This window comes from Miscanthus floridulus, chromosome 5, assembly GCF_019320115.1.
Source record: "Miscanthus floridulus cultivar M001 chromosome 5, ASM1932011v1, whole genome shotgun sequence".
NCBI classification, from domain to species: domain Eukaryota; kingdom Viridiplantae; phylum Streptophyta; class Magnoliopsida; order Poales; family Poaceae; genus Miscanthus; species Miscanthus floridulus.
Window position 1 is genome coordinate 52147368 of NC_089584.1, and position 11549 is coordinate 52158916.

Genomic DNA, 11549 nt, shown 5'->3' on the forward strand with positions numbered 1-11549 from the left:
ATAGATCCCATTGCAATTGATAATAGCAATAAACTGCCAAAAACTAAATATGATCCCTACTGCCCCAATAGAACGTCAATATTTAATTTAAAACGAAGTGATGACTAAATCAAAAGGAACATCCATTCAATTGAATTTAACACTTAAATACAACTTGAATCATATCATAATGATGATTAAGAGCCTACATGATTATCAGGATATATGCAAAGTGTTTGCACGTACATGTCATGCGAGTTGCTCGACTAGCACACGAGTACAAGCACGTGTACAAATACACAATTGTTGTTCTTGTAGCACATATTTTAATCAAGGTTCTAAATAACCGGCTATAGCTGCAGCTATAGCCGGCTATAGCTATTAGGCAAGATCACAGCTAAGATATCTCATTTTTTGCGCTAAGAAAACTAAAACGCTAATAGCCGGAGATTGCCGCTAAATGGCTATACTTTAGCGGCCGCTAAACTGTTGTCAGGCCCAGAACATCGACCGGGTGGCCCAGTAAAAGTGTAAAACATGTGCCACCGCCAGTCCATCGCCTTGCCAGTACATCCAGCCCAGTAGAACCACGTAACCCTTTCCTCGTCTCTCTCGTCTCTCTCGGTCGCACGCTCGTCTCTCTCGTCCATCCCAGCGGCTGTGGCTTCCAGAGTTCCAGAGATGGCGGTGACGGTTGCTGCTGCTTCCGGCGGATACGGCGGCACGGCATCTCACTCCTCTCCCCCAAGCGGTGGTTTCGAGGTGCTTCCACTGCGGGCGGCGGCGGTGGCGGCGGCAACTGCTTCGAGCGGAGGTGGCCTGCGGCGGCGGTGACGGCTTCCAGCGGCGGCTTCCGACGGCCGCGGCTTCTAGCTGAGGTGGCCACCGGAGGTGGTGGCAGCTTCAAGTGGCGCCGGCGGCAGCTTCGAGCTCTTCTTCCCGTGTAGCAGGCAGCTACCGCTTGTTCTTCCCCATGGTCGTGAGTGAAGATTTCCTTGTTCGACTAGTCAATTAGTTTGTTAATTAGTTTGTGTGTCGCCAAATTTAGAGATTTCATAAGATCTATTGCTTTTTCAAGCAGTCTGCCAAAGATGTTTGCTGCTTATTATAGGATCTATTGCTACAGTCACGAGACTTGTCACTAGATCTCTCACTTGTTCTGTGTTTTTTCTATTTTTTTAAAAAAACAGCTAAATGGCTTAGCTTAGCTGTAGCTATCTCCGGCTATAGCTTTGTTTAGCTGTTGTGGAGGGCAACAACTAAGAGGCTTAGCCGGAGATTTAAAGCCTTGATTTTAATTAATATGCCCAGATTGGACCATGCAGAGAGGCGGCAGCATATATATCAGTACATTATCAAGCTTCTCGAAAGCGCCGACTGAAATGCTAGCCCAAGGCAGCTACCGTGTATAAGTTGTGCTAAATCTCTGAATTGGCACCACTGATCAGTGAGATTGTGCAAATATTTGAGCCACATTGCTCTGCGTGCGGAGATGCCTCGCTCGCTGAGCGGACAACTCCTTGTTTAAAATTTCAAAATGAAGTTGGTCGCGCGCATGCAGCCATGAATGGACGCCGAGCGATCCGGCCGTGCGACGCTCTTTGGGCAACAGAACGATTGGCGGCGCTCATCCGCCTCAGGATGCTACCCTACCTCCTCCATCCAGCCTATAAAAGGAGAAAATTTTCTGCATGCGCAATGCACGGACGCATCTGTGTGCAGCAACACCCCACAGTTACGGATGTCGTTCGTTGCCTGTGATGCCTGATGATGATAAATTTGAATTTCACCCACTGCCATTCCGTATTACATACAACGGTTGGTTCCATTCCTGTGTATAATATAAATTCGGCCCCTCGCCACTGAGGCACCGACCTCCTCCTCGTCCTAGCTCTTTGATTCGGAACAAGAATCCACCGCACCCCCATCGGTTGCCTCGACCTCCTCCTCATCCCAGTCCCAGCTGATCACTGCCTCACCCCCACCGGCACGGCGGCACCAGTGCCTCCTAGCTCTTTGATTCGGAGCAAGAATCCACCGCACCCCCATCGGTTGCCTCGACCTCCTCCTCACCCGTCCCAGCTGCTCACTGCCTCACCCCCACCGGCACCAGTGCCCAAGGGGAGAAGGTATGGAGGAGTCTGCGCTGGCGCAGTTGCGCATCTACTCACAACGCGACTTCCAGGTGCTGTGCAAGATGAACAGCTTACGCGCAAACACGGCCAGCGCCTCCATGGGCGAGGCGCTCCAGGGCCTACCCTCGGTGAGTTGTCGATTCCATGTCCTTTCCGTCGTTTGCCTTCACGATTCTACCCACATTTGTTTCGATTAGATTGGCCGCGGGGATCCGGGTTTCGAATGGTCGTTGATGTGGGGCTTCGATTGTGGTAGATCAGGTCAACGGGTTGATGAGGTTGGCACGACCCTCTGCCTCCGGACGCCGAGGAGGTCGGCGGCGAAAACAACGTAGCACAATAACCCGCTTCGTACTCCAGTGCGGACGCCCATTACGTGCGCGACAGCGACGAGGTCCGCTGCGCGGAAGACGGAGGAGGAGGTGATGTCGACCACAGCCACCCAGCGCCTGTAGAGGAGGAGACAGAGGATATCAGGTAAGGAGTTGATTTGGTGCAATTTACTTATTTTTAGAGTGATAACCTTGCATGGTCTCACACTTGTGGCACCATGTCCTGTTCACTTCAACTTATTAGCCTGACTTATCTGTCATAGTATAGTGCTTTTCTCTCACAACAAATCAACTTCACCGGCTTATCAGCTGCAGAAACCATCAGCCGAACAACTCCTCAGTTATCGATGATAGTGTGTTGTGCAAAAGATGTTCAGTTGATATTGATGCTTCAACTACCCATGTTAATTAGAACTTTCGCATACAGCCCACAACTTTCACATGATGTTGCAGCTTCTTATGTATGTGATATTATGATACTTTTCCATGATCTTTCTATGAGCAGTGAAATCATCTAGGCCCTAACTGGGTTTCGGTGATTAATGACTACACAAGATTATTGTGACTAACGTGTGTTTTGCAGAGGCAATTAAAGTTAGATCACAGTAATTGTGATTGATTGGGCAAGTATGGTTTTCATGCCCGTCGATGAAAATTATTTCGGTTTTCAAAGGATGGACAACAAGGTTAAGGACGGACTAGCTCTAAGTGTCGTTTGGCGTTGAGAGACACTTAGGTTAGTTGTAGGACTTTGTTTTTTCCTTTGGCCATACTATTAAGGGGGGCATGGATGGGTAGCTTGACCTAGGTGTGTCTAGTGAGAAGAATGTGGTGCACATTTGTTTAATCTAGCACTAGGTAGCTTAGATGAAGCCTAAGATCATCGAAAGTTGAAAAACGATTCAAAATGGCGTTTGAATCGGAGAGCTACGCTGTTGGTGGCACTGGACAGGGCGGTGTGCACCGCCCTAGGTGCGGCGGTGCACCGCCTAGGGTGTGGCGGTGCCACCCCCCTATTTATCCAGAGACTGCCCTTTCTCGGTTTGTTCTTAGGCGGCCACCAGACAAGGCACCGCCACAAGGGTGACGATGCCACCATCATATTTTATCTAGAGACTTGTTTTCTTCGGTGTTTTGCCTATAGGGGCACTGGACAGGTCACCTCTTAGGGGGTGGCGGTGCACCGCCTTAGGGGTGGCGCTGCTAGACCAGTAATGGCTAGTTCAAAAACTAGTCGTTGGTGTGGCATTGGACAGGGGGTGGCGGTGCGCCACCTTGCTGTCCGGTGACCCCGACTTTGCTGAGTTAGAGGGTAACGGCTAGTTCCTTAGCTTGGGGCTATTTATACACCTCTATCTCGTGCATTGAGGTTCTCTTGCCCATTTGTTCAGCTGAGGAAACCATTTGGTGTGCAAGGGAGAGCAAGAGCCTAGTGGGGTTGTTGAGATTTGCTAATCCAAGATTAAGGACCTCATTAGTGCATAGAGAGTAGTAAGTGTGCATCCACTCTTCTCATTAGGCTTGGTTGGGTCAAGTGAGAGTTCGTGCTTGTTACTCTTGGTGATCGCCACCACCTAGACGGCTCGGTGGTGATTGGAAGTTTGGTAATCATCCGATGGAGCTTGTGGATGACCCAAGTCGTCTTGTGGGTGGTTTGTGGACGATTCACCATGACAGAGTGTCAAAGAATTAGCCCGTCGAGAGCACTTGATCCTTGTGCGGATAAAGGGGGAGCTATACCCTTATGCTAGTGCTCCAATGAGGACTAGTGGGGAGTGGTGACTCTCCGATACCTCAAAAAACATCGCTGTGTTCCTTTTCCTTTCTTTACTTTGAGCATTTATATTTGTGCAATTCAATTCATGTCTTTACATTTTTAGAATTGTCATGCTAGAGTAGGATTAGAACCTAGGGTACAAAAATTTTGTACGGTAGAGCAATAGAAACATTTTTAGGCACAAGGGGGTGAAATGGGCTAAGTGTAGGGCTTAATTATTGCAAGAAATTTAGAATTAGCCCAATTCACCCCCTCTTGGGCATCTTGATCCTTTCAATTGGTATTAGAGCCTCATGCTCCTTAAATTAGGCTTAACCACCAAGAGCAAGATGTCCCATAGGGATAGACCCCCTCCCGTCTTTGAGGGAGATGATTTTCCTTATTGGAAAATTCACATGGAGGCGTACCTAGAGGCCATAGATGTTGGAGTGTATAGGGTCGCCGCTCAAGGCTTCCCAAAATCTAAGGATTCCACCAACCTTGTTGGTGATGAGGCAAATTACGAGAAGTGGAATGCAAAGGCTAGAAACACCTTTTTTAGAGGCCTTTTGCAAGGACGTCTTTAACCATGTGTGAAACCACAAAGATTCCCATGCACTATGGTCGGACATTTATGCGCTCTATGAGGGAACCATGAGTGAGTGTGAGGAACGCTATCACCTTGTGATGAAGAAGCTTAATTCATTTGAAATGCTTCCTAGTGAAAGTGCTAATAAAATGTATTCTTGCCTGAATGTTCTTGTAGAAGAGGTCAATGGGCTTGGACTCACTCAAATACAACCATCCAATGTTGTGAGAAAGATCTTGAAGTGTCCTCCCCATTGACAAATATGAGCATATTATGACGGTGCTTCATCAAGGTGATCTTTCCGCCACTACGCCAACTCAAATATTGGGTAAGATCAATATGAGATGTACATGCACATCACTCTTCAAGAGGGCTCTTCAACCTCAAAGAAGAAACATTTGGCATCCAAGGCTAGCCAAGAGAAGAGAAGCAAAGATAAGATTGCTCTTGATAGTTCAAGTGATGATGAAGTTGATGATGCAAGTCTTACTCTCATGGTGAGAAGAACCACCAAGATGCTCAAGAAGCTAAACAAGAATGGTGTCAAGTTTGATGGCAAGAAGAAGAAATTCTTCACTAGTAGTAGAAGGAAGCCCATCTTCAAAATGGATTGCTACAATTGTGGACATCTTGGTCATCTAGCTCATCAATGCCCCAAACCCAAGAAAGACAAGTACAAGAAGTACAAGGGCAAGAAAGATGACTCAAGTGATGATGATGATGAGAAGAAGAAGGACAAGACATACAAAAAGAAGGATGGCAAGAAGAAGGAATTTCACAAGAAAAAGAATGGCAAGGCTTATATTATTGGTGATTGGCTCTAGGACATTGAATCATCAAGTGGCTCATCCGGTGATGAAAGTGATAATGAGAAGGAGAAGGTGGCCGCTCTTGTGATTGGTTCTTCACTATCTCCACCTGCACCACCACCATAATCATCTACACATATATGCCTCATGGCCAAGGGTGATCGAAAGGTACAACATGATGATGATAGTAGTGGTGATGATGAGAATGGTAGTGATAGTGATGAAGAATTTGAATCACCTTCTGTCGGTGTTTTGTAAACCAGACTAGTAAACTGTTGACGATAGTAAACAACCATTATAAACTATTAATATAACATGTATAAGGGCATAAATATAATCACCAATGAAGGTTTAGGGGTTTAAACTAACAAATTCCATGAGTTTTGATGAATCTGTATTTTTTGTAGGGTTTATCCAGAAAACCATCAAGGTGGACCTACATGTCAGATTTAATTGTGCTTATCCGCAGCGAAATGGACACCAGAAGGTTCCAGAAGACTCGGGAGGACTCCACACCGAAGCGGAGAGTGAGACATTGCTAGGTCCACCTATAAGCTGCTCGGCCCCTAGGGCCCACCTGTCAGCCCCTCGTTGCAATGTCAGTTCTCCATCGCCTCCTAGGTTGCATCTACGCCGTCCTTTAAGTCGGTTTGGTCCAAGGGCTCATGTTGGACGCTCTAGGCTATATATACCAGCCCTTGCCACCCCCGGGCATTGCATAAGTCATTTGAGAAGATAGAAATCCTAATCATCCTTATAGCTCCACCATATTCTAGGGCATAGCTAGTTAGGCTAGGTCTAGAGGGAGATAAGCAGGCTTCGCTTAGATTCCTGATCTTGTCAAGAGCGTGGTTTGATATAATCTTTGTACCCCTCTATCTCTTGTACCTCCATTATTTTTATATGCTTGTTATAATTGTTATGACAATATCAGTATTCATCTTATTCATGTTCTTCGTTATAATGTTTGTCTACTTTGATTATATGCTTAGTATAGTTAGATTATCATCATATTCATGCATAAGTTCACATAGCGCTCACTCTAAGAATCCATGGGTGGGTGGTTGACATTGTGTAAGCGTGGTTCTTATACATTGTTTACCTGCGGATACACCCTATATTTTAGGTCATATGGTAGATCACGGATGTGACACTCCCATTGAGTCCTTTGTAGTCCACTCCCTAAATATAGGTGCACATAGGGTTTGATTACGAAGGAAGAGCAAGCTCTGTTCTTAATGTTCCAGAGTAATATCCCTTATGTGTAGATATGACGATGATCTTAGCAATGATTACTAGGTATAATTATACTAATCAATGTATGCTTTGACTTGTAATTAAGAATGACTTAGAAATTATTCCTCTAATATTTTACTTGACCATGCTAATGTCATAGAAAGGAGTACTCTGAGTGACTTATCATTATTATTAATCAATACTTATCATAAATCTTATCATATGACTTACCCCTGTTATGAGTAGAATATTGGTTGTGGTTTACTTCTCCTTCAATAGTATAAATTATCAATACATGTCTATGCTAGACCTTCCCTGTGGTAAAAATATAAATAATGGTACCTAGAATACTCTCGGGTAAAGTGCTATAATAGTATATTATCTATGCGCTTGCATATCCTTTTCATTCATATATTTATATATTCTTTCTAGTCACATAAAATGATAATGAACTACTTAGTATTATTCTAGTAGTAATGTTGTGTAGTACCAACAAGCATCTCTAGCATCATCACTAGAGATGACAACCTAGTAAAGTAATGTTAGGAGATAGAGGTTTATAATAGGTGGCTACTTAAAACAAGTGACACGTTAATAAATACCAACAAGCATTTTTGGCATCGTTGCCAGGGAAGGTAGCTAGGCAAAGAAAGGATTGATAAACTTATACTTATTGATGTGATCGAGGAAAACCATTTATCCCTACTCAAGCAGGATTACCCTTATTTTGTCTACTTTTGTATCTTATGCAGCATAATGTATGACCGGTTTTGATCTTCCGACAAACTACGTTGAAGATCTAGAAGCACTAATCAGGAGAACTAGAGCTAAACTCAAGAAAGTTCTAGTTTTAAAGTCGGAAGATAACCATATAAGGCGAAGCTTAACACCAGAATTTGAATCCATGGCTAACTGGACTCTCCGTGATTTCTCTGCTCCAACTACAGCCAACATCCATACTGGACCAACAGTCAATGTTGGAGATAATGGATTCGAGCTCAAGCGAGCTCTCATCAACATGGAGCAAGCAAGCCAGTTTTGTGGAAAGGCACATGAAGATATGAGTGCACATCTTCAACACTTTCTGGAGATCTATAGCACTTTCACCATCAAAGGAGTGACCCAAAATGCCATATTACTTCGTCTCTTCCCATTCTCACTCTTGGGAAAGGCAAAGCAATGGTTCTAAGCCAACAAAGATAGAAATACTACATAGGATAACTGCTCCACTGCCTTCCTAGCAAAGTTCTTTTCCATAGGCAAGACCAATGCTCTGCGTGGGAGAATCTCAAGCTTTCAGCAACAACATGATGAATCTATCCCTGAGGCATGGGAATGCTTTCAAGATTACATTGCGGAATATCCTCATCATGGGATAGAGAATTGGCTACTCATGCAGACTTTCTACCACGGGTTGACCAACAGTACCTGTGAGACTATGGATGCTACTGCTATTGGAGGTGCATTTCTGTCACTCACCATACCAGCTGCAACAACTCTTATGGAGAAGATGGCCTCCAACCAAGGATGGAATGAAGAATGTGTTTAGACCCGCAAGAGAGGTGGAGGTATGCATCAACTCAAGGAGGTAGATATGATGTCTGCCAAGATGGACCTACTGATGAAGAAGCTTGAAGATCGAGCCAATAAGAAACAAGAAGTCATGCATATTTATGATTCTCGCATGACATGTGAAGTATGTGGAAACACTGGGCATTCAGGGAGCAACTGCCCTGAGATCCATGAGGATATGAACTTTATCAACAACAGCTACTTTCATCCTTAGTAGAATCAAGGATGGAACTAGCAACAGAGATTGAATTACCAAGGTAACTATCACGGTAATAATTTTAATAATTTCAATCAACCACCCTTGAGAGAATTAATTGCTAGCCAATCCAAACTTATGGAGGGATTGTCTAGAAAGATATCTACCAATGATAAAATTCTATAGAACATAAATAATAGAATGGATAGCTTTGCTTCTACCATTAAGAACCAGCATATATTTAATAAAATGATAGAATCACAAATAGCTCAGCTGGCTGCTGTTCCTCTGTCTGACAAAGGTAAGATTCTAGGACAACCAAAAGATCTAGAGACAACAAATCTTATCAATATTCATAATGCAACATACTACTATATACAACCATTGACGGAAAGGTAGATAGATTATACCTTGCCTGAGAAGAAGAGCAATCCAGGGAGACCTATCATCCCCATCGCCATTGGACCTCACATTTTCCAAGAAGCTGTCTGTGACTTTAGAGCAAGTGTCAACATCATGTTTAAGGTAATTTATGATCAAATTAATGGAGATAATTTGTTATAAACAAATATGCGTTTGCAGCTTGCAGATCAATCACTCTATTACCCCAAGGGAGTTCTTGAAGACGCCATTATTCGAGCGGGACAATCATATATTCCCATAGACTTTGTGGTTTTGGAAATAGGTGTAGATGTAAGACCACCCATTATTTTGGGCCAACCTTTCCTAAGCATCATAAAAGACATCATCTACGTAGACAGTGCCAAGATCTGCTTCACAATCAAGGATAGAAACAAGAAGTTTTCTTTTAAGAACCGCATCCTATGATCTCCCGAACATCCACACACACCATACCTGCCCGAAGAGACAACAGTGACCAAGAAGAAGAACAACAGGAGAAGGAGGAAGAACAAAGCCAGGCATCCTAAGAAGAATCAGTCAACATGATCAACACAGTCCGATCAGAGTACAACCACCTCCTTGCTTCACCATTCCTTGCTAAGAAGGATGATCCAGGTGTACCAACGATTAAGTGTACCATTGGACAAAGAATCTTCCACAAGACCTTCTGCGACATTAGATCGGGTGTCAATATAATGTTCAAGGTAACGTATTAATACTTATTTGGTGATGAACCTTTGTTCCCTACATATATGCAATTGCAGATGGCAGACCAATTAATCTGATTTTCAGAGGAAATAGCAAAATATGTCATGATAAGAATACACGATCAGTTTGCCCTTGCCAACTTCATGGTTCTAGACATGGGTAAAGAAGAAGATAATACACCCATCATCATTGGAAGACCGTTCCTCAACACTACCAACGTGATCATCTACGTCAGATTTGGACAAGTCCACTTCTAATTCCCTAGAGAAAAGGTACGCTGTTATTTCAATAGTTATACCACTTATGAGCAGCCAAAGAAGTCTCACTCTAGGAGGAGACATCGATCATTCCAACGCCAAAGGAATCAACTCCCCAAGAATGAATGGGAGGAAGATGAAGAACCTGTGAAAGATGAACCCGCTCCATCAAAGTTAAGTCCACAGACCAAGCAGGTATGGAAAGAAAAGGTAACATCGTCACTAGAGTCACAAGAGGTGCAACCATTAGGGTCTCCATCTCTGGGACTGACTGATGCACCCAAGGAATAAACAAGATAGGAAAAGAGTCCTGTCCGGAGGACTAAAAAATCCAAACCCTAGCCGTGAGATAACATCGGTAGTTATCCATATTTACTTCCTAGCATTGCATGAATTACTTTTCACTTTAGCATATTTACTTTTTTGCATTAGCATTGCATTTAGAAAGGAAGATAAAAAGTTTCATGACTGCAATACATCATTGCATCATAAATCCTAAAGCCCCATGTGAATAAATCTATGGTATAAATACCCATGGAAATAGTCACTGTGGTGGCATAAAAATTTAAAAATACCATACATACATATTTCTTGCATGCATATAGAATGGAAAATCCAAAAAGATATTATAAAGGCATCCTGTTAAAAATCTGCCAAAATTGAAATATTTCTAAACCACAAGAACAACTAATCTCTGAATGACTGACCGCTAACCCCTTATCCTAATCCATGCCACGGGTTTTGGTGTTCTTGTTGGAGTATTTTGTATGATGATCAAGAGTAAAGCTATCCATCCAAAGTACATTTTTTCGAACTGCTGCTACACCTGCTGCATAAGGAACCCTACTTCTAGACGGATGAGAAAGGCTTCTGTTGGTAGACTCAATCTAAGAAAGACCACGATAACATCTAGCTTGGGGGAAAGGCATCCCCCATGTATTTAGCTAAGTATTTCTTTCCCCTTTTGTTCTATTATTTCTAAGGAATAAAAAGATGCATAATAAACTAAAATAAAATAAAATTTTATCTTAGCTAGTTATATATAATATTAAGGTGTGATCTTAAATTTTGAAAACAAAATAAAAAGTGTGTGTCTAGTTTATTTTTAAGAGCTGAATAAATAAAAGGACTCTAAAGATTATCTCTTGCAATGGAAATGATGAATAGTTACTTTGTTGTAATTCCTTTCAAGTACCTAGTTTTCAGTCTTGAATTTTCCTGAGTTTTGGATACGACTATTTTGATATAAGAATTTACTCTGAACTTGAAACTCGTGGATAGCATATGCTTGATTTAAGTCTAGATAATTGACAAATATGATATGAGAAGGTATGAGCTAATGTTTATCTTGTTTCAAGTGATACTAAAGTTCTAGAGATTTATCTTTTGAAAAGTATGAAAATCCAACATGATGAGCTCCTGTATGACAAAGCTTGAATTCCTACCAGAGCCATATATGTTATTTAAATTAGTAAAACTTTCACTCATATATGATGCTTGTTTTGCATTTAGTCAAGCTTTGTTGACCCTTATGAGAGGTTTGTCATGCTCTTAAAATCAAGATCACGTACACACTAC

General features: G+C 42.7%; 1 non-coding gene across 1 annotated transcript; it reads right to left on the reverse strand.

Annotated features, from left to right (window-relative positions):
• Positions 1-8104: 8104 nt before the first annotated feature.
• LOC136455655 (small nucleolar RNA R71) lies at positions 8105-8213 on the reverse strand. Its single transcript, XR_010759139.1, has one exon. It is a non-coding gene; the product is annotated as a small nucleolar RNA R71 (small nucleolar RNA).
• Positions 8214-11549: the final 3336 nt, after the last annotated feature.